Below are 24988 nucleotides of genomic sequence, written 5' to 3'. Positions count from 1 at the left end.
TTGAACAGACAGCCTACAAAGTGGAAGAAATGGCTTTGACAGTTATTCTTCTCACATAGCGTTATATAAAGAACTCAAAAAAGTTGAAAACAAAAAGAATAATTTGTACATAGGTAAGGAAATGAAATAGTTCTTAAAAGAATTACAAGCAGCAACAAATATATGGGTAAAGCCTAGACACCCTTATAGATACAGGAGATTCAGATCTACACTAGTACTCCATCCTGTCACTATTTTCATGAAAACCATTTGCGAGTGAGATGGCATAAAGCAGACAAACTTAAATATTGTTTGGTGGAAGGTAAATCAAGGTAGGCAAAAAAATGGAGATTAATATAAATGATCCAATAAGCAAAAACTACCATAGGACCCAGGTATATCACATACATACATACATACATACATACATACATACACACACACACACACACACACAGTCCAATAAATCAGTTACAAGACAAAATAGGCATCTATAAATCCATGCTCATATCAGAACTATTCTTAATAGCCAAGTGATGGAATAAGACTGGTCTATAGTGTAGGAGGTCCTTCTTTCTGTGTGTTGCTTTCATTGGTTAATCAATAATGAAACTGCTTGGCCTGATTGGGCAAAACTTAGATAGGCGGAGAAGATAGAACTATATTTTTTTAAAAAATATTTATTTATTTACTTATTTATTTATTATGTATACAATATTCTGTCTGTGTGTAAGCCTGTAGGCCAGAAGAGGGCACGAGACCCCATTACAGATAGTTGCTGGGGATTGAACTCAGGACCTTTGGAAGAGCAGGCAATGCTCTTAACCTCTGAGCCATCTCTCCAGCCCCAGAACTGTATTCTGGGAGGAAGAAGGCAAGCAGAGAGAGCTGCCATGGAGTCACGAGAGTCAGGCATGCTGAATCTTTCCCGGTAGGCCACAACCTCGTAGTGACATACAGATTATTAGAAATGGGTTGAATCCAGATATGAGAGTTAGCCAATAAGAGGCTAGAGCTAATGACTGGGCAGTAATTTAATTAATACAATTTCTGTGTGGTTATTTATGGAGCCAGCTAGCCGGATGTGATGGAACAAAGGGCCCACTCTCTCCTACTACAGGTCTATTAAAAGACATTTTATTTTTTAAAAAGAAAACAAATTATCTTTTTACATTTTACATATCAATCCCAGTTCACACTCCTTCCCCTCCTCCCATTCTTCCCACCTACCCCCATCCACTTCTATTTTATTTCCTATTTTTTATTACTTTATAAATAATACTTTTCAAAATTTCCACTTCCTCCCCTCCTTTCACATCCCTCCTGCTCCCCCATTTACCCTCCCCCATTTACCCTCCCCCATTTACCCTCCCCACTCCCCCTCCAGTCCTAAGAGAGGGCAGGGTACCTTGCCCTGTGGGAAGTCCAAGGCCCTCTCCCTCCATCCAGGCTTAGGAAGGTGTGCATCCAAATAGAATAGGATCCCAAAAAGCCATACATGCAGTAGAGACAAATCCCCGTGCTGTTATCCTTGGCTTCTCAGTCTGCCTCAGTTGTCACCCACATTCATAGGGTCCAGTTGATCTTATGCTCTTTCAGTCCCAGCACAGCTGGATTTGGTGAGCTCCCATTAGCTCAAGCACACGGTGTCAGTGGGTAGACCAACCCCTGGTAGTCCTGACTTCCTTGGTCATATTCTCCCTCCTTCTGCTCTTCAACTGGACCTTGGGAGCTCAGTCTAGTGATTCGATGTGGGTCTCTGTCCCTATCTCCTTCTGTCACTGAACAAAGGTTCTATGGTGATATTCAAGATAGTCATCAGTCTGACTATGGGACAAGGCCATTTCAGGCACACTTTCCTCCACTGCTCAGGGTCCTAGCTGGGAATATCCCCGTGGACACCTGGGAACCCCTCTAGAGTCAAGCCTCTTGCCAACCCCAAAATGCCTCCCTTAATTAAGATATCTTCTTCCCTGCTCCCATACCCATCCTCCTCCATCTAAACCATCCCACTTCCCCAAGCTCTCCCCATCCCTCCACTTCTCACTTCTCTCTCCCCCTCTCTCCTTCACCCCCTCACCCCTACCCCCATGCTCCCAACTTTTTCCTGGCAATCTTGTAAAAGACACTTTAAAATAAAGTAACTGTGGTATTTATACAGAATGGGTTATTATTCAACATGAGGAAAAACTAGTAGCACCTAATATGCAGGAAAATTAATAAAACTGTGGATCAAGGTAGCAAAATAAGAGAGACTTACCAAAACAATGGCCCTGTATTTTATCTCATGTGGAGATGTGTGTGTGTGTGTGTGTGTGTGTGTGTGTGTATGCATATACATGTGCACATACTATGAAAGTAGAATGTGGACCAGTTTTTTAAAAAAAGAAAATTACAAAGGACAGTAAGAAGTAAAAACTCAGGACCTAGAACATAATATACTTGAGTAAAAATAACATTGTGAACTCTATAAGAATATTCAATCAATGTGCACTAATATGAATATTTTTAATTGATATATATTCATATATATATATATAATTTGGAAGAAAGGGGGCCAATAAGAAGGAAGAAGCCTCAAAAGGGCAATGAAGAGTGCAATTAAATGTACATGTAGACAAGGCTGAAGGTGCCATAATGAAATTTGTTATTTGGTAGAAATAACATATGCTAATTAAAGAAATAGTCACCATCTCATTAGTCACATGGTTGCAATACAAAAATAAAAGGAGAGGCAAACAGGACGAAAGGTCTGCTGTGACAGCAATCTCACATAAGAGAAGAGAAAAGGAGATTAATGAGGGAACTAGTGTCCCTCCATGTTTTTTCTAAATCCTTTTATGTATGAAACCCAGCTTGAAGTAAGGCAAACAAGAGGAAACATAGAATTGATAGACAAGAAGTAGAATGACATAATTTCAAAACTGCATTATTTGTTCCAGAAACAAATTAAAACAAAATTTGACAACTTGGAGATTAACTACTGAAATCAGACACACCAAAACAAACAACAAAAGTTCAATTAAATATCAACTAATGGGTCAAGGTGAGAAAATAGAACTGTTTAGGTTTCTACCTGGAAATGGTTAATTACATCTCTGGCTATCTTCATATTCATCATTCAGTTTGGCTTTATGCACATATTAGTCAAGGGGATTTTTTGATGAATTTCATAGCAGCATGCAGTTGAACATGTTTTTATTTAATTGGAATTTATTGCAGCCTAGTGGCTAATCCAATATTCATGCTTTAATTTATAGGTTTGATCAGAACATATCTTTAAGTCTTTTATTTTCTGTGACAAGATATAGAAGTTAAATATGATTACACATTTCTGGAATGCATGGCCTGAGAAGATCAATGTAATGTGTCCTTTGATTTTTGAGACGTGTTACTCTAAAATTTCCGTGTAGATCATAGCCTATTATATAGTTGAATATATATTAGAGGGAGTTGAATCAGCAACATGCAAAAGGGGAGGCCACCTTGAAATGGATTAAGTGAAATAATTGTGAAACATATGGCCCGGAACTTAAATCGGTTCCTCTAAACAAGTTGTATTAAACATATTAGGTAATTATCAAGCATCTGGTCAGGTGATCAAACTTTAAAGCAATTATGTAATCTGTGTCTTTGAGAAAAGAAGAGCCTATAAATCTATGCATTAGACAGAGGGACAGAGAAAGAAAAAATTAATCTCCAATTGCTTTTGATCTAATTACCATGCTTTTTAAAAGTGTGTTTAAAAAAAAGATTAAGAAATTAGATGATTATTCTATGACAAATAAGTAAAACTTTTAAAATTTCTAAGTTTCTAGTAATTTATTTTGTTTAGTCAAACAACAAATATTTACCCAACCCAATATCTCTAAGTTAGGCTCATTGCTAAATAAATGATAAGTCAAAATACTATGATAAAATTAACACATAAAATAGATGTTATTAAAGTTCTTTAATTTATACTAGAATAATACTTAATACAATAAGGCTCCGTTTGTGTTAGTTATCATGGCATTTATGTTTTAAGAAAAATGCACATTATACTGTTTCCATGTACTCATATGCTCAGCTTGAACACTTTAATTTTCAACTGACTGGGAAAGCACCAGAAATGTTTCATCTGTCACAAAACAAGAGGATTGCTTTTAATGCCTTAAAACAATAAGCATCAAATGAAGAACATCATTTTCGTAAAGCACCCCAGAACATGTTGATTTACACAGGTTTTGTTTAAAATATTAAAAGATCTTATGAAAATAGTCCTGTTTGCTATGAGTTGTTTGAATCATTGTTATTGTACATTTGCTTTTTAAAAGTATTAAAATGAAGTATATTAGCTATGATAGTATTAAAATACTACCTTAATACCCAATCAAAAACATCTTTTAGTGAATGAGGAATCCTACTGCCTTATTATATTGACATACACATACTTTCTGTAACATAAAACCATATCGTGATGAAAATCTTTTAAAGATTATTTATTTCATGACATCCATGCAGTTTTCACTGATAAACATCTCTATGGTAACAATGAAGAAGATGCAAATAGTGTAAAAAGTTTTTAATTGTAGTTGACACATTTCACTTTCTTTGCTTATAGAAATTTAAATTATAGACAAGAAATGATAAAAAAATATCCCATAAAAGGCAATGAATAGCACAAGTATTTTTAAAGAGCTTCCTATTTTAAGAAATGCCCTCTCTTCTCAATTTTCAGTGAATCTTACAACTGACAAATAATATGTCTTAGGTATTGACAATATTGTAGCTGCAGAAGTTTTGAATTCCCAAGACTCTACAAATAAATAGAACTGGTAGCCTGAAAAGATACAAAGTTTTCTTGATAATTTTTTGACTGATAATAATGCCATGCCAGGCAAATCTACAAAATTAATCTTAATAATGTAACTCTTGACAAACTGAAAAACTATTGTTTTGCAAAAAAAGAAGATAATGGGTAATAAATAAAATTTGTGTCCTCCAATATAAAATTATACTTCAAAACTTATTAAAGAACATTAACAGAATTTTTAAAAAGAGAAATATATTTCGCTTTGTTGCTAGAATACATCTCCATTCAGAAGTTCAATCAAAATACCATAAAGTTCAGTCTTGGTCATATCTATTAACACAGAGAAGATGAACAGTCAAATCAATTTTGTTTTAAATCAGTGCCAGTTAGATAACTGAAACTGCTTTATTTTATGACAAAAATGAAGATAGAGTAATCATGATAGTAATATAGTATGATATTGAGAACAGGCAGACCTCAGACTGGTTATTGTAAGAAGAAAACCTGAGATTGACCAAGAAAAATATCCTTAACACCAACATACAGACAAGGGAAGAAGGGAAGAAGGGGGAATTCTCTACACTGAGAGAAAATGAGGAATAAATATTGATACATACGCAGTATTCACCATTTGTGCAAAACTCTTGGCTGGAGACAAGAGTAACCTGTGATGAAGAGGGAGGCAGCATTGAAATGAAACCTTTGTGCTCATGGGACTATTGATGTTGGTTTGTTGGAGCTGAGAAATAAGCAGTGAGTAAGAAGAGACCAACATCATTGGGGTGCCCACTTGTGGAAGTCTTTCATGAGAGTCAACACACAGAAGCTGTGTTCCACAGGTGGTCATGATTGTTTCTAACTTTTGCAGTCAAACTTCATCTAGGTGGTGCTGGTTTTGAAAGCATGAAGGGGGTTATGAAATGCAGCTGAGAACTGGTACTATGAGACAATTTGTACATATATGGGAAAAGGACAATAAAAGAGAAATTGGAAGATTTGAGAAAAATCAGTGAGAAAAAAAATTGATCATTGTCATTGTCAAGTCCTCAGGGGACTAGGTAGGTTGCCTGGAGCTAGGGAAGAGAGGCTTGAAGAATAAAGAAGGTGATCACCAAAATCACGGAGAAAAGGATGGTTGGTGTAAATATGATAAACTTAGGTGGAGCACACAAACTTACGCCAGCTGTTTTGTTCTGTAAATAATTGAAATTTTATGACATCTTTACAGTATTTCTAACTCTTTAGAAAACGGGAAAATAATGCTGCTATTACAAACAATTAGCAGCATTGTTTGTAATAGACAGAACCTGGAAACAACCTAGATACCCTTCAACGGAAGAATGGATGAAGAAAGTATGGAATATATACATATTAGAGTACTAATCAGCAGTAAAAAAACAATGACTTCTTGAATTTTGCATGCAAATGGACGGAAATAAAAAACACTATCCTGAGTGAGGTAAGCCAGACCCAAAAAGAGGAACATGGGATGTACTCACTCATATTTGGTTTCTAGCCATAAATAAAGGACATCGAGCCTATAATTCGCGATCCTAGAGAAGCTAAATAAGGAGAACCCAAAGAAAGACATATAGTCATTCTCCTGGAGATTAACTTTCATCGGGCGATGAAAGCAGACAGAGACAGAGACCCAAATTGGAACACCGGACTGAAATTCCAAGGTCCAAATCAGGAGCAAAAGGAGAGAGAGCACAAGCAAGGAACTCAGGACTGCGAGGGGTCCACCCACACACTGAGACAATGGGGATGATCTATTGCGAACTCAACAAGGCCAGCTGGCCTGGGTCTGAAAAAGCATGGGATAAAAACAGAAGAACTGAACATAGCGGACAACGAGGACTGCTGAGAACTCAAGAACAATGGCAATTGGTTTTTATCCTTCTGCACGTACTGGCGTTGTAGGAGCCTAGGCAGCTTGGATGCTCACCTTACTAGACCTGGAAGGAGGTGGGAGGCCCTTGGACTTCCCACAAGGCAGGGAACCCGGACTGCTCTTCCGGCTGATGAGGGAAGGGGACTTGATTGCGGGGTGTGGATATGGGAGGCGGTGGAGGGGAGGAAGTAGAAATCTTTAATAAAAAAAAAGAAAGAAAATGGGAAAATAAATTTGAACTATTAGACTTTTATATGTCTGCACTCATGTGTGCATGTATACATGCAAATCTGACGTCCCGAGGGACACTGGGTGTCTACTAGATAGGTTTTGAAGGCAAGATAAATATCGAAACCTGTCCAAGCTTTCATTTGTTTTTCAAAAGGGTAAAATGGAAAAGTAAGTCTAGAATGAGTCTAGAATATGCTCAAACATGAGTATTTTTGATTAAGCTACTTAGAAAAACAACAAAAGCATAGAGAGGAGTAAAGAAGGTTCTTACATTGTTGTTGATGTAGATTGATTATGGCATAATTAAAAACGACAAAATATAGTAGAATAACAATGTGGCATCAATCATCATAACACTGGACTTATAGGCTGTTTACATTTTTTTAAAATAAAATGAATAGAAATAAAATTCACTGTTTGACACTATGATAGGAAGTTGGAGTAAAATGGATATATAACATGATATGAAATGATAACATACTAAATAGATTTTAATAGTCTACACTGAATATTTCTAAAAAATATCAGTGCAAAATTTAAAATATATTAGCAATGGATTTAAGGAAAAATAGAGAAGCACTCGGGAGGCAGAGGCAGGTGGATCTCTGTGAGTTCGAGGCCAGCCTCGTCTACAAGAGCTAGTTCCAGGACAGGAACCAAAAGCTACGGAAAAACCCTGTCTCGAAAATCCGAAAAAGAAAAAAAAATCCCACTACAAAATTAATGAATAAATAAAATACCTAGGAATAAGTACAACCAAGGAAATGAAAGACCTATACAATTTAAAACACTGGTAAAAGAATTAAAAAACTAGAGTAGAGTATATATAAAAGTTCCCCCATGTTATTAAACTGGCAGATTAATATTGTGAAACTGACTATATTACCAAGAGTCATATACAGATTCAATTCAATTCCCATTAAAATTTCCATGCTGCTCTTGGGAGAGAAAGAAAAACACAACCCAAGAATTCATATGAGATTAAAAACCACCATAAATAGTCAAATGGAACATTAAGAAAGAAAGAAAAAGCTGGAGGTACCTCAAAACTAGACTTCAAATCACAATGCATAGCTACAGTGTCAAAGACAGACTTAAACTGGCAGAAAAAAAAAACCCAGGCAAGTGTAATTTAATAGAAGACCCAAAGATAAGATAACAAAGCTGTGGCCAACTGTATTTGACCAAACTTGAAGTCAAACTTGTAATGGGGGGGAGGAGCCTATTAGGCAAATGTTGCTGGGAAAAAATGTTATTCTTTTGTAGAAAATAAAATGAGACACATATCTTTCTTTCTGTACAAAAACACAACTCAAAATACATCAAATACTTTAATTTAAAATATGAAAATATAGAAAGTGATAGCATGAAACTTCTGAGTAGTTTTCCTAATCCAAGAATTAGCCCCAAGTATGAGCATATGGATCCACATGAAATTGAAAAGTTTCTGTACAGTCAAAACTACCAGCAATACATCGGACAGCCCATAGCATGGGAGAAAAATCTTCCTCAATTCTATTTCATACAGAGGGCTGTTAAAAGAATTTACAAAGAACTGCAAATACTAAACACACTCACACACACACACACACACACACACACACACACACACTGCCAATCAATAAATGGGCTAGTAAAATGAAAAGACAGTTTCCAACAGAGGACAATTACAAACTCTCTCTAAGTATTTTTTTAAAGTGTTTAATATCCCTAGTCATCAGGAAAATGGCAGTTTAAACTACTCTGAGATAAAAACCTCACCCAAGTCGTAAAGCTATCATAAAGAATTCTAACAATGAGTGTTAGAGAAGAAGTGCAGGGAAAGCGGAACCCACATTCACTGCTGGTGGAAGTGCAAATTAGTACAGCCGTTATGGAAATCAGTGTGAGCATTTCTCAAAGTATTAAAAGGAAAGCCACAATATGACCCAGCAATGATATCCCTGGGAACATACCCAAAGTAGTCATATTCTACCATAAAGAACTTGTATGTTCATATTTATTGCTAATATATTCATCACAGCTTGGAAAGAGAAACAGACTATTTGAACATCAACAAATCAATAAATAATGAAATGTGACCAACACACAATGGAAGTTTCTTCAGTGAAAAAGACAAATAGATCATTAAACCTGCAAGAATACGAATGGATCTTAAAAATATATTAAGTGACTAGAATACAGACAGTATCTGAATGTTCTCCATGATACTCCGAGTCTGTAGTTTCTTCTATCTGTCTGTCATCTATCTATCTATCTATCTATCTATCTATCTATCTATCTATCATCTATCTATCATCTATCTATCTAATTTCCCCCTCTATATGTTTTTATATACCTATAATGGAAACTAAGAATATGAAACAAATCATGACTCAAAAACTTAAGAACCATATGGAGTCCAAATACACAGACTTTATTTCTACTGGGAAAATTATTTCCATGCATAATAGGAATTACGTTTATGTGGAATGAATGGAGGAAGAGAAGAGCAAAGATTGGATATCTCCAAGGAGATGTGGGTAGTGAAAACACAAGCAAAATACATAGGTGAAGCTTTTAGAAAAGACTTCCAACTAGTGTATCATCAAGCTAGCACAGACTCCAAAGCAGGTTCATAGTAAGATTTCGTAATGAGCCTGTGATTTCTTGAAGCTAAAGGTATCTTGGATCTTACAGAAAACTAATGGTACTACCTGATGCAGTCTAATTTTGAGCAATGTCACACAAGAGCAACACTTGTGGCTCTTCCTTCTGTGGGTGGTAGGATGACTGGCCATGGTTCTTTCCTGCCAGAAACCAGACTCAGTTCAGTCTCCCTTCTTAATGTTTGTGTCCAATGGGGATTTATTTTTTCCTACTGATCAAACTGACTTTTGACATCACTGTCATGTTTTTTCTATAAATGTCCATAATTAGCAAGCCTTTGGGTAGATCTAAACCTCACATCGAAGAAAGAAAAGGGAAAAACAAACATCATTCAAATAAACATCCTTCTTCTGGGTGTGAGCTGGGTGGTGGTGGTGCATGCCTTTAATCCCAAGCACTCAGGAGGCAGAGGCAGGAAGATATTTGTGAATTTGAGTCCACACTGGTCTACAGAGTAGGTTCCAGTACAGCCAGAGCTACACAGAGAAACCCTGTCTTGAAAAACAAAAAACAAAAATAAAAACAAACAACAAAAAGGGAGATGACGATGTCAACAAACTTAGATATTTGACAAGATCATTAGGAGAATGTGAGTGGTTTTACAGTTATTCGATCTGGAATATTTATAAGAACCTCAAAATGGACATTTTGAATTTAACAGGCAGACAAGAGGCTTATGTTTTACCCACAAAGGAGATGACTAGTGGGGGAGAAGTTTATATTTCCAAGATTAATGGCTAAAGGAAGTATAAACCTGTGCATTGATTTTCTTTAAACAAAAGTATGAAATAATTACACCTGACCAAAATTGCAGATCTTGTCTCCGAATTGAGGAGGTGCTTACTGATGAATCATCCAAGGCGGAGACAAATAAAAGACCATGAAAGTTTTGAAATGAAATTCTGTTATATAAGGTGCTCAACTATAGAACAAAGGAAGGTCTTTATATCTTTCATTTTATGTTTATTTTGCACAAGATTTGCATTTTATTTTACAGAGTAATTAGTCCCGTGCTAAAAGAATTAAGGAGAAATTCACAGAGACTTTATTTTAAGACTTACCTACCTGGTACATATTTGACATATCATTATCTTAGGTGATCATCAAAATCTTAGATTTAAATTTTAAAAGGTGAAATTTAATTTGAAGAAATGAACTTTTCTAAGGGCAATGAATCAGGAAGTAGTTCTAGATCTTCAGAAAAAATGTCTCTTTGTCTCTGCTATTGTGTACTATGTACATAAATATGCACCATTAAATTTGGAATAGGTAGCATTATTTTTTACAGGCTAACGTCTCTCATGGATAATTTCATTAACATATAATTTCCTATATACCAAAATAATACATGAAATATAATCTATTCAACAACTAAAAGTACCTTTTAAAATTAATATGACAATTTTCAGGTACTTATAAAATAAGAGGACTATATCTGAGTCAAATATCCAAACACTCATTATTGATTAGCATATATTATTTTGTACATGATTATTCAAGAATTACTCAACGTTGTAAGAAATTTGGTTTTGCTTTATACATAGAAGAGCTAGAGATGTTGATGTCTATATCAAATTTATAAAAAAAAAACAACTGAAAGCAGCCACATCTTAGAAGATGAGTTGGAAAAATGTTTTCAAAATAAAACCATTTTCTTAACTCTAAGAATATTGATACATTTTATGTGAAAAAAATACATAAGTGCATAAATTCAATTTTATTTTCCATTACCTCTCTTACTCTTTCCCTGCCAAAACAAACAATTTTTTGAAATTTCTCTGAAATGGTTTTGTTGAAGGAAAAAAGTGTGATATAGATTCAATAAAGAAATCTATTAAAGTAGGGTTGTGACTGACAGCTACAGTTCGAAGAAAAACTTCCACGAGATAGTTTTTTGTTGTCAACTAGAAGCTGAAAATTAACACTAATCTATACATGGAAATCTATACTCAAAGTCATATTGAAACTGGTGCCCTTAGGAAGATCAGTATTTATACAAATAATTATTTCCAGTTGATGAATGAGATTTAGACACTAAGTATTAACAGTGAAGACAAGAATGTATTCATGGAGCAACATTGCCCAGAAACTCAAATAGGCTTATCTCTTAAAGAAGACTTGGTAATCAAGCAGTAAGAAACTAAAATCATCATTTTGACCAAATGTTGCCTAATCATTTTTTTTGTCTTTCTTTTTATGAATTGCAATATATAAATATGCTTCTCTACTATCTATTTTCAGATTTAGGTATTAGTTGACTATATTAATGAAACATATCAACTATATATAATATATATATGCAAACATGTAGACATGTATATTTTCTACATGTATGAACATTTTATTATAAACATGTATGCATAAACATGCACATATTCGTGTGAATACATGTATACACCTTGAAAAATGTGTAATCTTTGAATTGCCTAATATTTCTCTCAAAACTTGACTCCAGGTTGCAACGGTGACTCAAGAAAGAATAGTAACTATTGCTCCGTCAGAGCAGCTAAGTTCACTGCATGCACATCAGGTTCACAATGGCCTGCAACTTCAGTTCTAAGAATATGATGGCCTCTTCCTGCTTCTTCAGTCATATGCGTTCATGTCAACTTATCCACACACAGAAACAAACATACATATGAATAAAATTAAATCTTAAAAAAATACCAAAAGAGTACCCATACAGTGGTCATGGTATTGCAAATATATAACCGAGCTGAAAAGTTCCTGTTGCTTAGTGTTTTTATTATATCTTTTCTGTTTAGTTATATTCATACACATAAATACTTACCATTATGTTCTAATTTCTACAATGTTAGTGAATAATCATTGTATATAGTTTTGTAGGCCAGAAATAGGCAACCATAAAACACAGTTCAGATGTATAGACAACGAAATATAGTGCTGTGTAAGCACATTCTTTGATAGTCACACTGCTGAAATCATCTGAAAGCACACTACTCAGAAGGTATCCCCATAATTAAACCATGCATCACACACACAATACAGGTATTTACATGTGTGTATGTATGTATGTATGTATGTATGTATGTATCTATCTATCTATCTATCTGGATATATGTATTCATATCAGAATAGACAGTCAATTTGAATTATGCTAGAAATATTGATGAAGGAATTCGAAGGTTTGGGAATTGTATAGCTTTGGTTTGAGGATCTAATGTGTTGATAGTTTTACTTAGGTTGGCAAGAGCTTCAGAATTGCTAATGAAAAGTTAGTCATGTCACTGAAGGACAAGAAATAATGTTATCATGTGTAGTATATTTTTTTGATCTTTTCATGATACTTTTCATGCAAAACTCAAAGAAAGCTTGTTTCACTGTACTCATAAAGGTTAATTTTTATCACACTTAAAATAAATTCCCTCAATTAGAATTGCCTACTCATCCACATACTCAATGCCATGCAATATTAAATCTTGCTTATCACGTCAATATGTTCATTTCCTAATTGTACTTTCTATGACATTTTATAAAAAGACAGCTAAATGGTTTTGATAGATTAGAAAAAGAAAACTAATCATTTACTTAGATACAATTTTTAACACGATCGACGACCTGCTTCTAAAATATGATGGAACTTTTTCTGCCACCACTTCAATGTCTTCCCATATAAACCTTCTCATTGTTGAAGAGGTGGAGTTTCATTTCTCCCATCAGGGCCATTAATAAGGAGAGCAGGGATACACTTTCATGTACTTAAGGCCTTAAGTGTTGCTGTTGTTGCTGATGGTGAGATAATAGGCTCAAAAACAAGACATATGATGGTAATAGCAATATTTAATAGAAAATAACTCTTTCACAAGTTCAAGAAACCTAGTCCTACACAAAACGAGCAAATGTTTTGGAAACTCAGAGGAAACCATTACAAGAGGGGTCAGTCAACTGTCTCTGAAAATGAATAGAGTAAATACATTTGCTCTGCAGCCTAGACACTGCCATGCTATTGGATTTTTGTTGCAGCTGAAATCAGATAAGAAATTCGGACACCAGAGGAATTTCATTTACAAAACTGAAATTTGAAAGACACAGGCTTGTCTCATGCCATGAAAAATTATTTTCTTTTATTCATGCTTTTAATTACATTTATATTCTGTGCACAAGTATTCTGCCTGCATGAATATAAGTGTACTGTTTGTGTGCCTGGTGCCTGTTGAAACTGAAAGGGTGTTTCATCACCTCACAATGGGATTATGAATGGTTATGAACCACTATGTGGGCATTGGGAGTTGAATCTTAGTCCTCTAAGATCAACAAGTGCTCCAAACAACTGATCCATCCCTCAAGCCCTTAAAAAATATGAGTCCTTCAAGAACAAGTGATGGACTGGGTTCACTCCATAATCCATAGTTTGCTGATCTTCAGCCTATACTGAAAATCATAAGATTGAGAGAATGACATACATACTGGCAGCATTGCTGTTTTCCCTAAGCCCGTATTACACCACTCTAGGAGAAATCCAAAGTAGAAGGATGTTGGCCTCGATGTAGAGATAGTGTAGAAACCTCAATAAATGTGCGTAGACTGAAAGCATAAAGGATGATATATTACATAATTTTATATCATATCATATATAATATATTATATACATTCTGAATACACAATGAAAATCCCTGGTCTTCATGGACACCTCAATACTTTCATTACAATAAAAACAACAGGAAGCACCTCAGAATACTAAGAGAGGTTAAAGGTATGAAGACTGAGACCACAAGTATGGAATAAAGACTCTGTGGACAGTGCACAGACCTAGGCATGGGAGCTCATGTGATGACGTCACCCTCTGATGAAGAAGCCTGGGGAGAACGAAGTCCCCTTCTATAGAGACTGTAGAAGCAGAAGACTCAGATGTTGACCTATTCACTTCTAGCTTGTGGAAAAATAGTGCATTCAAAACACATATGAGACCCTAAAGAATGCTGGAAAGATTTACTAACTTTAAAATATCAGTAAAAGATGTAAAAAAAAAAAAATCCTACCTACCGTAAGTGTTAAGACAAACCTGCAAAAATATGAGTACAGTTATAAAAATAATGAGTCTATTTTCTCTAATGTATGTCTGGGCTAAGCAGGGACCTACACGAAAAAGATCAGGAACTTTAAAGCTTATGCTAATTAAGTAAAGCAATACACTATAGGTTTAAAGTCAAATATAGGTAAGCTTGATTATGTTAATTACTATGTGTTTTGACTTAAATGTGAAGCATGAACTTCTCATAAAACTTTTCTCAAGCATATGCCATAATTATACAGGCATGTTAACAAATCTAAAAATAGAATTGCTTTGTAAAATGTTGGCTGGATTCGTTAAAACAGCTACATTCAAATTGACTCTGTGAAAGGAATGGCACCTGTGTTATGATGGGTTACGCTCCTTTCCTGGAACGCTGTATTGCACCCTGAGACACAGAATTTGTGCAAGAATTTGTACTGAACATGAAAAAAGAATCATTTTTGTAGCAGAAAATCATTACATGGTAAGATTTTCCCGGTTTAGTTTCTCGAACCCAAAAATCCTTCATGTATGTTACTGCACACGGTATCCATGCTAAAGGGAATGTAATGTGACCTAGCTGTAGAGATCAGAGCCATAATATGTGTGCAGCCACCACAAGCTATGAGCAGGAAATCTGAAATCCTCTTTGGGTTTCCTGGGGTGTGTCATGACTGACACCTTGATTCTAACCTTGTGAATTTTTTTCTCATATGTGTTGCAGGGATTTCAAGAGGGAAAAAAATACTTATTTCTAGGTTCCAAAGTCTGTGGCTTTATCTTATAAAATCATATAAAACACATATGGTACAGGCAATTGCTAAGAATTTGGTTTGACTGCATGGTGCAGTGAGTACAGAAAGGACGAAGACTCAAGTTCAGTTCCACAGGAACCACATACAAGCTGGGCCTGCACATTTTTAAACCCATTGATGTGGTTGGGGTGGAGAGGGATGAGAACAGTTAGATGGTACCATCTAGCTAGATAACTAGTAGTGAAAACAGTTGCCTCCACGTTCACTTAGACCTCTGTCTTAAAGGTTAAAATGAAGACCAATATTTGCAGACACAGGTAGCAGACTGCTGGCATCGCAGGTGCATGCGTAGGTGTAATACCCCTGACACACATGCACAGTACAAAGACACACATACACAAACACATAAGAACACTAAGTATTCAAAGCCTTATTTAAAAAAAGATGTTCTGTCAATGTTTATACCTTTGTTCTATTTTGTTACAGATTTGATTACAGATTAATATTAAGATGAATTTATTATTTTTCAAAGTTAAAATTCATTTCTCAATTATTGTGTTATAACACTTAACTATTTCTGTACTGTAAATCACAATACATTTAGACAGTCACTTTATTGAACAGTTCCTTTAAATTTTCTATGTGGTTAGTTTCTCATAGTCTCCATCTCCTCGAGCTGCCATAAGCATCTCAGATGACTGGTTTACAGTGATCTACAAAAGAAGTATGTCTAATAACTCTTGGAAAAGTAAACATGCCTGTCTTCACACTTCTTATTCTGCAGCACAAAATATTACCAGGATCTAGAAAGCTACTCTGCGAAAATGACATCCAACCGTTTTTACATTAATAACTCTATAGTCAGAAGTCCTATAAATTTGCCTTCCTGAAATCCTTAAAAGAGAAAAGATTTGTGAGTTTTCCCAAACTAGATGCTGTACAAGGCCAGTTCCCTATATACTGCTATTCCAATATTACAAAGAAATAATGTTTTAAAAGATATATTTTGGTAAGGCTTGAAATCAAACTTTGAATTCATATATTTAAATTCTTAAATATTTGATCAAGATTATACTAGTGTGACCAAAGGGAGACAGGCCTTTTAAGAAAATGAAACCTGATAATCTTAACTTTACCAAATTCTATTTGACCATTTACTTGCTGGGCTCTGATTAGCTACTGTGTGAATTAGTTTTTAAAACTATCCTTTAAACAGAAATGAATCTGAGTCCTATTCCACCTACAAGAATGTTTTCTTAAAACTACTTGTTAGTTTGAATCTTATTAATTTGTATGTGCCTATAATCACAAATTAGTGTAAGCATTATCAGCTAGTCTAAGAACTATGGAAAGGGGTTACATGCTTGTGTGTGTCTGTGTTCACCTATGGGTGGGAATGTCAGAGATTACCAGTAGATGGTATTCATCTAGTGCCATGTACCTTTTTTAATTTTTTTTCTCTTTTTTAGAATTTTAAAATTGTACCTACGCCTATGCATGTGTTTACAAAAATGCACACACATAAATAACAGTCAATATTTAAAAGTCAAACATTATTTTTCTTTCAGTCTGTTTACTACTCATCTTCCTTTTTGTACAATCATTTATGGAAAATAGATAACTTAATAGCTGAGATTATACTGAGGAATAACTTTTCAGTAACTTCATTTTAATGAATTAACACATGGGATTATTATTAATTATCTACCCACAAAAATGACAGTACATGATTTACTATAAAAAGGAAAGGTAAGCTTAGTATTTTTTTTTTTTTTTTTGTCATCTGATCCCATGGAACAGGAGTACCAGTTAGCTGTGAGTTGCCACGTGAATGTTGGGAATAGATTTGGGTCCTTGGGATGAGCAGCCACTGTTCTTAACTGTCAAACCATCTCTTCTACCTCTAACTTGTTCTTGAAGCATGTCTCTTACTGACCTGGAACTCACTGAGTAAGCTAGGCTGCCTGGGCAGAAAATGTCAGGAATCAACTTGTCTCTGTGTCTCAAGGGATGTGACTACGAAGGGGCTCCATTACAATTGGGTCATTAACGTGGGTTTTAGTCATCATACTCAGGGATCAGCTCATGCTTGACATTTCCCACTACGCTCTTTAATAAGTACAATTTTCTCTTCACATAAAGAATTCTAGTCTTTATTTTGCTGGGTGTTTAAGACATATTTTATTAATTATCTGAGCATTTTATACACTGTATTTTAACTATATTCACTGCCTCTACTCTTTCAAAGTCCATCCTTAGCCTCCACCTTCAAATTTATCTTTTAATTTTTAAAACCCCTTTGACTCTAATGTGTATTGGCCATACACTTCGGGGTATGGGGCCATCTACCGAGACACAGTTGACCTTCTATCAGCCATGCTCTAAAAGAAAGAGTCAAACTTTTGAGTTGTGCTGTAGGATTAAAGGTTTCCCTTGGTCGACATAGTATACATGGAGATCCTAGCAAAAAAATGTCCAATGTATTTACCATGTCTGTTGTTTGTTTGCAATGAGTCCTTAAAGATTCAGCTACAACTCAGATAATATCATTATCGACAAAATTCACTTTGTTCATTACACAGAAATATTTTTAAATGAGGGAGGGATTGTTAATAAGGACTTTTTTAAATTGTTGTTGGTTTAATCAGCTGCTTTAACTAGGTTGTAACTTTTCCTCAGTTGGGGACTGGTACTATAAAAAATCCTGTTGCCAACACTTGCCTGAAGCTAGATACTTAAGTTATCACACTAAAGATTGATTTAAATTGAGTATAATTATATGCCTAGAATCTAAAGTTTTACCCTTATTTAACCATTCATTTTCAAAACCATGATTACTCACAATAAGTTTAGTTCATGGTCCTGAACTAGTGTCTATTAAAATGAAATCTATATGCTGGTTAATTTAATCTGATTAGAAAAGGCTCACATGCATAGCTGCTAACATTGTGTACAATTCCATCAATTTGAAATGGTTTCCCATAACTCTTACAGCTGTGTGATGTATTTGAATCACATGCCAAGTTCTTGTATACACACATTACCCTAGCCCTTGGGGGTCAAACAACAACCAAAACAAAACAAACAACAAACAACAAACAAAAAAAAAGACTCCACTTTTTACCTATTGGTTAGAAAAAGATGAAGTTCTAAAAGTTTGAAAATGCAGTGTTACCAGATGTGCAAAAAGCCAGGTACTTTCATATCCTGGGTGGTTGTTTCAAACATTTTAACCAAGCAAATCATTGACTACTACTTTCACTTCAAGATTTCAGAAGTATGTAAAGAATTAATTTTTGTAGTATGAATAAAAGAATAATAGGTGAACTTTCAGTGTCTGTGAAATCACAGCAAATCTGATTTATCAGTGCTGAAAACAACCAGGCACCCACAAATGGTGATCCAGGCAGCCTCCACAAAAGAAAACTAAAATAAGCAGGGCACACACTCTTATTAGATCTACATACCCTACAGTAGTTTTGTGTACATATGTACGTTTACATATTTCTCTGCTTTCTCAAGTACATCGTTTTGAACTATTATCTAAATGTAATTTCTCACAGTGGTTGTCATTGGTGATGGAAATCCAGGATTTAGGAAAAACTTAGTAGGTAGAATTTGTAAGCATCCTATATTTTGTTTATACATTAAATATCATCATGTAAATTAGTAAAGGACATTTTTACATTTTGACAATGAAGCTTTACACTTTAGCAGTGAATTGGAAGGTTGCTCCAGTGTCCCCTTTTGAGAACTACAAGGAGCTTCTGCCCCTGTCACACAAGTTTCATCAAGATTATAGCAGTGACCTGAATTCCATAAAGAATATCACAGCATATCTGTTTTTTAAGCCTACTGGTTCTATAATGAAACATCTTTCTCGTGTATATAATTTTTAAAGTTAAGTCTCCTTTATTTTTCAGTAATTAGATAAACGTGTGTGGTTAGAGCTGTTCACGTGTTCCTTTTGCCCAGGTATCCGATCATCTACCATTGATCTATGTCCCCATGGTTTATTTCATTTCATTCTGCAGAAGAATATGAAAGTCTGCTGCCAAATGATATTACAGGCAGGCACTGATGCTGAGAGACTGGCAGCCTGCCCCATGCCGCAAAACTTAAGACTGTATCGGTAAATCAGGGCTCTCAGGTATTTGCCAACCTGGGTAATGATGTCTCTCTGGGATACCTGCCCTTTTGGCAGCCTCCCATCCAGGCACAAATCAGCAGTCACAATTAGTGTGAAGTGGAATAAGAGTGCCAGGTCTGCAGAAACGAAGGCACAGGAGCTGCAGGGGAGTCTGAAGTGCAGATCAGTGAGAACTCACCATCCTCGAGGCAGAAAGTGCTTCATGCTTGAAAGGAAAAGAAGCAATGATAGATTGACTGCCAAACCAGATTCCCTGTATAGGTATGCCTGATAAACTTGTTCTTGTTCCAATCATTTCAGAGTGTTCCAGATGTGAGTCTCTCCTTCAGAAGAGTGTCATATGCCTTTCCCCAGAGAGAAAGAGTTCTGTTGATGCTACCTGGAACAGGATTTATCTTCTGTGTAAATGTACAGGAAAATGCAGAAACCACACAGACACAAAGAGCAGAATGGTGAGAGCTGTTTGAATAAACTCATATGATGAAACTAATTAGTGAGAGGTGACTTGAAGAACTTAAAGCATGGCTGGAATATGGACTTGACAAATTTCAAGTCAATGATTTTTTGATTTTTAAATTGTGAAAGCCATCCTAACCAGAGACCTTGAAGGTCTGATCTCATGGTGTATCAGTTACAATTAATAAGCATTTATTTGTCATTCTGCATAATTTTGGCTAGGTCTCCCCTGCTACATTCACAGTTATGACAAACTATGATTCTGAGAGATAAAGTGAAGGTCGAGTATTTGTTGTTGAAAGGTTGTCAATGTTTCCTCATAAATTGAGTCATGGGCCTATTTGGAGCTTTCAAAAGCTATCTTAATTTTCTCTACTACATCTAGGAATTAGTAGATCCATACCTTTATGTATCAATATTATTTAAAGAGATGATACCAAAAAATCTCTATACAGGCACAATGTGTTTACCTGTCATCTTTCTGTTTTCCTTTGCTAGCTCCACATGAGCTGGATAGAATCCTTACCAGCCCCAATTTCATTATCATCTAATAGTCACTTCCGCTTTACACTTCTTGATCATGTCTTCTTAATATTATATCTAGAAGGCTGCTCCAACACAGGCTTTTAGGTGTGGTTCAATTAGTCCTCAACTGACATAAATAGCCATTGTTTCTTACCACATAGAGCCATTATTGGAACCCCTTAAATTTACAGACACCAAAACCATCAATGAAAAGAGAAAAACTTGTCAAAATGGCTTACAGGTGGACATTCTACTTACTCTCTCAAGCATTTAATTGAATTCCATGCAATTTCATGTGCATTATAATAGACTTCTTTTACACCATCAGGAAACAAGTTTAAAACATGTGCCATGCATTAAACATCACATAAATATTCAGCAAGGGAAAGTAAAACACTTCTAAAGAAGTATAGTAATTTTACAGTCTCTGGTTTCTAATAAGTTTTTACAGCAATTCTAAACGGCATTAGCAACTCCTGGTTTATTGTCAGACTTCAGTCCAGCGTCCTCCAGTGACATGTCAAGTTTTTACCCAAGCAGTTGAACTGTGAGTGTGGTCCTCTTTGGCAGGAATCCTGTCAGATTAAATTGACAACTGTTGTCAAAAGACGATAAATGGTCTAATCCGATTACCCTGATGATGACATGTCTGTCCTTTCGGTATGACTGGATTGTAAATTCCTGGGACATCCCAATAACCACAGACTTTCTAACAGCAACAATAACAATGAAAAAGAATGTGGTGACCTTTGAACTTGATTGTTCTCCCCGGAATAAAATACCTAAATATTTCAGTAACGTAATTCTTACTTCTGTTATACTTTGAATATCAATTGTATACCAATAAAACATTTACTACTTGACATTGATGGTGCATGTTAATTCTTGACTAGTTGTATTTTTCTTTTTTTAATTTTCCAAGTAAAATACTGACAGAGAAATCAGTGACAGACAAAATTATTTTCTACTTTAGCTGCCCATAATATTTTAATTGGAGAAAATCATCTAGGTTTTCTTTAAGTATTTTTTGGTTTTATTAACACTAAAAGATACATATATAATTCGCAAGCTACAGAGCTACAGTGACGATGTTTTGCAAAGAACAAGAGGTGTTATAAAATTTTAAATATCTGAAACAGGTCCATGGTTCTTTGTATGATAAATCATTTATCCATGTTAGGAAGCACTGAATGCCTTAAGATAGGTTGTGAAATGGCCCTGTACCTTTCACAAAAGTTAAGAACATTATATCTTTAAAATAAATTGTGTGTCTACTACAATTGAAAGGAGTATCTTGTCTCTGAAAAAAAAATGATGCCAGCTAGACCATCATATATCCTTGCTCATTTATTTAGAAACAATAGATTTTTTTATGATTCGACTGTGTTTTCTGTGGAATGACAGCACTCTTTAACGATAAAGATTTGTTATCTCTGGCTATATTTTCAGTGATCATTTGATTATGACAGAAATAATATTCTAAGTTATAGTATGTTATTTGGAATGTACATTCATTTTGCAGTTGTCACACATCCTGATATTTCCCTAAAATTGTAAAATTCCACTCAAATAATAAATACATTGGTAATACAAGACATCAATTAAATTTCAACACAGGCATGGTTGTACAGTAGAAAACTGACATTTTCTTTTACATTAATGTAGGAATATTATGTGACATAATTTCTTTTATTATCAAATACCAAAGGATTTAGTTTGAAGAATTTAATTTTAAGTATATTTCCATATAAATTCATTCTAAAGAGATCTCACCATAGTCCCCCAAATTAAAATACACGTATTTAAAATTTGGATGTATCCCTAAATTTAGTTAAGCTGGGACTCATTGACATTCTGTTACATAAATATTGGATGCCTACCACCTGTAAATTTCATATTCAGATCTCTAAAGATTTTCATTCATACAGAAAATGTCTTTTTCCCAGATTCACCTCATAGAAATTTAGGATTGTGTTTTGTTAAGATGGTTTTCTTTGAGTTGATCAAGCTAAAAATGTAAAATGAAGGTTATGTCTTGAGTTATTCATCCAATTTAAATTTATTTAGTTGAAATAGTAATGCTTAAGGTTTCTCTTCTATGCTGCAATACTGTTTATATTTAAATATCTACTTAAGTTTAATAAGAATCAGTCTACATAAATACTTAGTTTCTTAATAGAACTGGCATTCTATTTAAATAAATGTGATAAAAGTGCTTTTTATTCTACTAAAAAGGACTTTTTGAGCACTCTACACTACTTACATTAATCTCATCTAAAAAGAGAGTAAAATGATATATCAGAAAACCAATGAAACTCCAGATTAATGTTACTGTATTAAAATCCTATTTACATAAAATTAACATAAATATGAGTTAGTATACCATATGCTGCAGCATCTGCTCCTTACTGTATTAATAACAAGGCTGTCCCCTATAGGGATTCTAAAATTAATACATATTTAATTGTACACATATACATGTATATATGCATATCTATAAAATTTTGACACGGCAATTTATAAGGATTTTTTTCAATTGCAAATTGGCTTACTTATACCTGGATGAAATTTTCATCATTTGGACAGCTTGCAATCAATAGCATTTGGAGCTACTTCATGTTCTTCTTTAGAACACTGTGTGCCTAGTTTTGAGTTAAATAAATGTTTATTTCATGTAATTAGTCTACTTTTTTCTCACAGACTTCAACACACCATCGTTGGAGACACAGAGCATGGAGCCAATGAGAAACAACTCATGGTGAAGGCAGATGTCCTGAAAGAATGTCATGCTGTATTTTCTGACATTGTTTTTTGTTTTGCTTTGCTTCCCCATATATTTAAGTTTACTTGATAGATGTTAATCCCAAGTTCTATGATGACTAAAAGAACTTGAGTTTTTTATCTCGAGTCTTTAAGGAATATCCAGAGTATGAAGAAGAGGCAATCTCTTTAATTTGTATTTGATTTTGGTGATAGCAATTGTATGAAGCAGATGTACTACCCATTGTTAAATTGATATTTAGTATTTTTGATTGACCTTTTTAATTTCAATTTTATGACTATAAAAGTTCTATTATATTTTATTTTTTAATGTTTTGTTCAGGAATTTTAAAAATAAAAGATAACAATTCATTTAATATCTTATATTTTCCTGGTTTCACTTTCCCAGAGTAAAGAACTATATCCAGGTCTTAAAGTCAACTAAAGCTTTTCTTCATTAAAAACTATTCAACTTAACTATTATTCATATAGTTAAACTTTCCAATCATTTTATGAGTATATAATTAATGTAACTATACTGTGTTTTAGATTCATTGAAGTAAAAGTACTGAACATTTTTTATTCAATATAATCTCAGCTATTACATTATCTACTTTACATATATGATTATACAAAAAGGAAGACAAGTAGTAAATAGACTGAAAGGAAAATGAATGGTTGACTTTGAAAATATTGATGTTATTATTTATGTGTGTGTGTATATATACACATACACATAAGCATGGCGACATGTGGTGTATAGAGGAGAGTTTTTAAATTCTTGTAGAAGTAAACACAGATGAACATAACTTCCAGACATTGGAACAGGAGACTGAGTCTAGATGCTCTGGAATAACGGTGAAAGCTTTTAGCCACTGAGCCATATCTCCATTCCAGATAAATGTTTGACTTTAAAAAAAAAACAATTATTGCCTTTAATAATATCAGCTAGTAAAAACACAGCATTTAAATTTTATATGTGTGCATTCATCTATATCTGCATGTATGCAGTCTATGAGTACATATGGATAAAGCTGAGAGAGAATATGATTCTGATAACTCAGTCTGTCTTTTCATTCCTAAGGCAGATGACTAAGGAATCACAATTTAGAATCTCTTCAGATCCAATTCTTCTAGAATCATGTGACATCAAGAATCTATGACCACAGTGAAGATTTTCAGAATTTTATAATTAGAAAAGGAGGCAGAAGATTGTAAGAGTGAAAGATGAGAAAATCTGTTGTGATTTTTTCTGGAATGACAGGGGAAATATACCCATGATACCTCAACAATATGATTGCTTAAACAAGGTCTGAACAAGGATAATATAAATAGATCCTAAAGAAGTAGATTTTCTGTCCCAAACCTAACAAATAACAAGATGCAATGTTACTGACAGGCAGAGAATTAGCGTCTTACAGGGTTGAGTTTCTTAAATGGCTATCAATTTGAAATCATCAGAGCTGAAACCATACACACACAAGTCACATTAATGGACTGAACATGTTGTATTCCTATATTTATTCATTAATATATATGTATTCTATGGGTATAGCAATTACAAAGGGCCATTCATTTGAAAAGGAGTAAGTGGGGAATATAGGAAGGGTTGGAGGGAAATAATACAGGACAGTACGGGAAAATTATTTGAAATTTGGAGGCAGAAAAGGGAAGAGAAACTGAAGTAATTAGATTTTCATTTAAAAATCTTTAAGTGAAAAGAAGAAACAAAGTTCTACTATTGCTGGATTCAATTCCTGTTCCCTGCTTGTACAGAGGA

This window comes from Microtus oregoni, unplaced genomic scaffold, assembly GCF_018167655.1.
Source record: "Microtus oregoni isolate MIOR12 unplaced genomic scaffold, Mior012 000027F_ref0000203, whole genome shotgun sequence".
Lineage (NCBI taxonomy): Eukaryota > Metazoa > Chordata > Mammalia > Rodentia > Cricetidae > Microtus > Microtus oregoni.
This window is presented reverse-complemented; position numbering follows the sequence as displayed.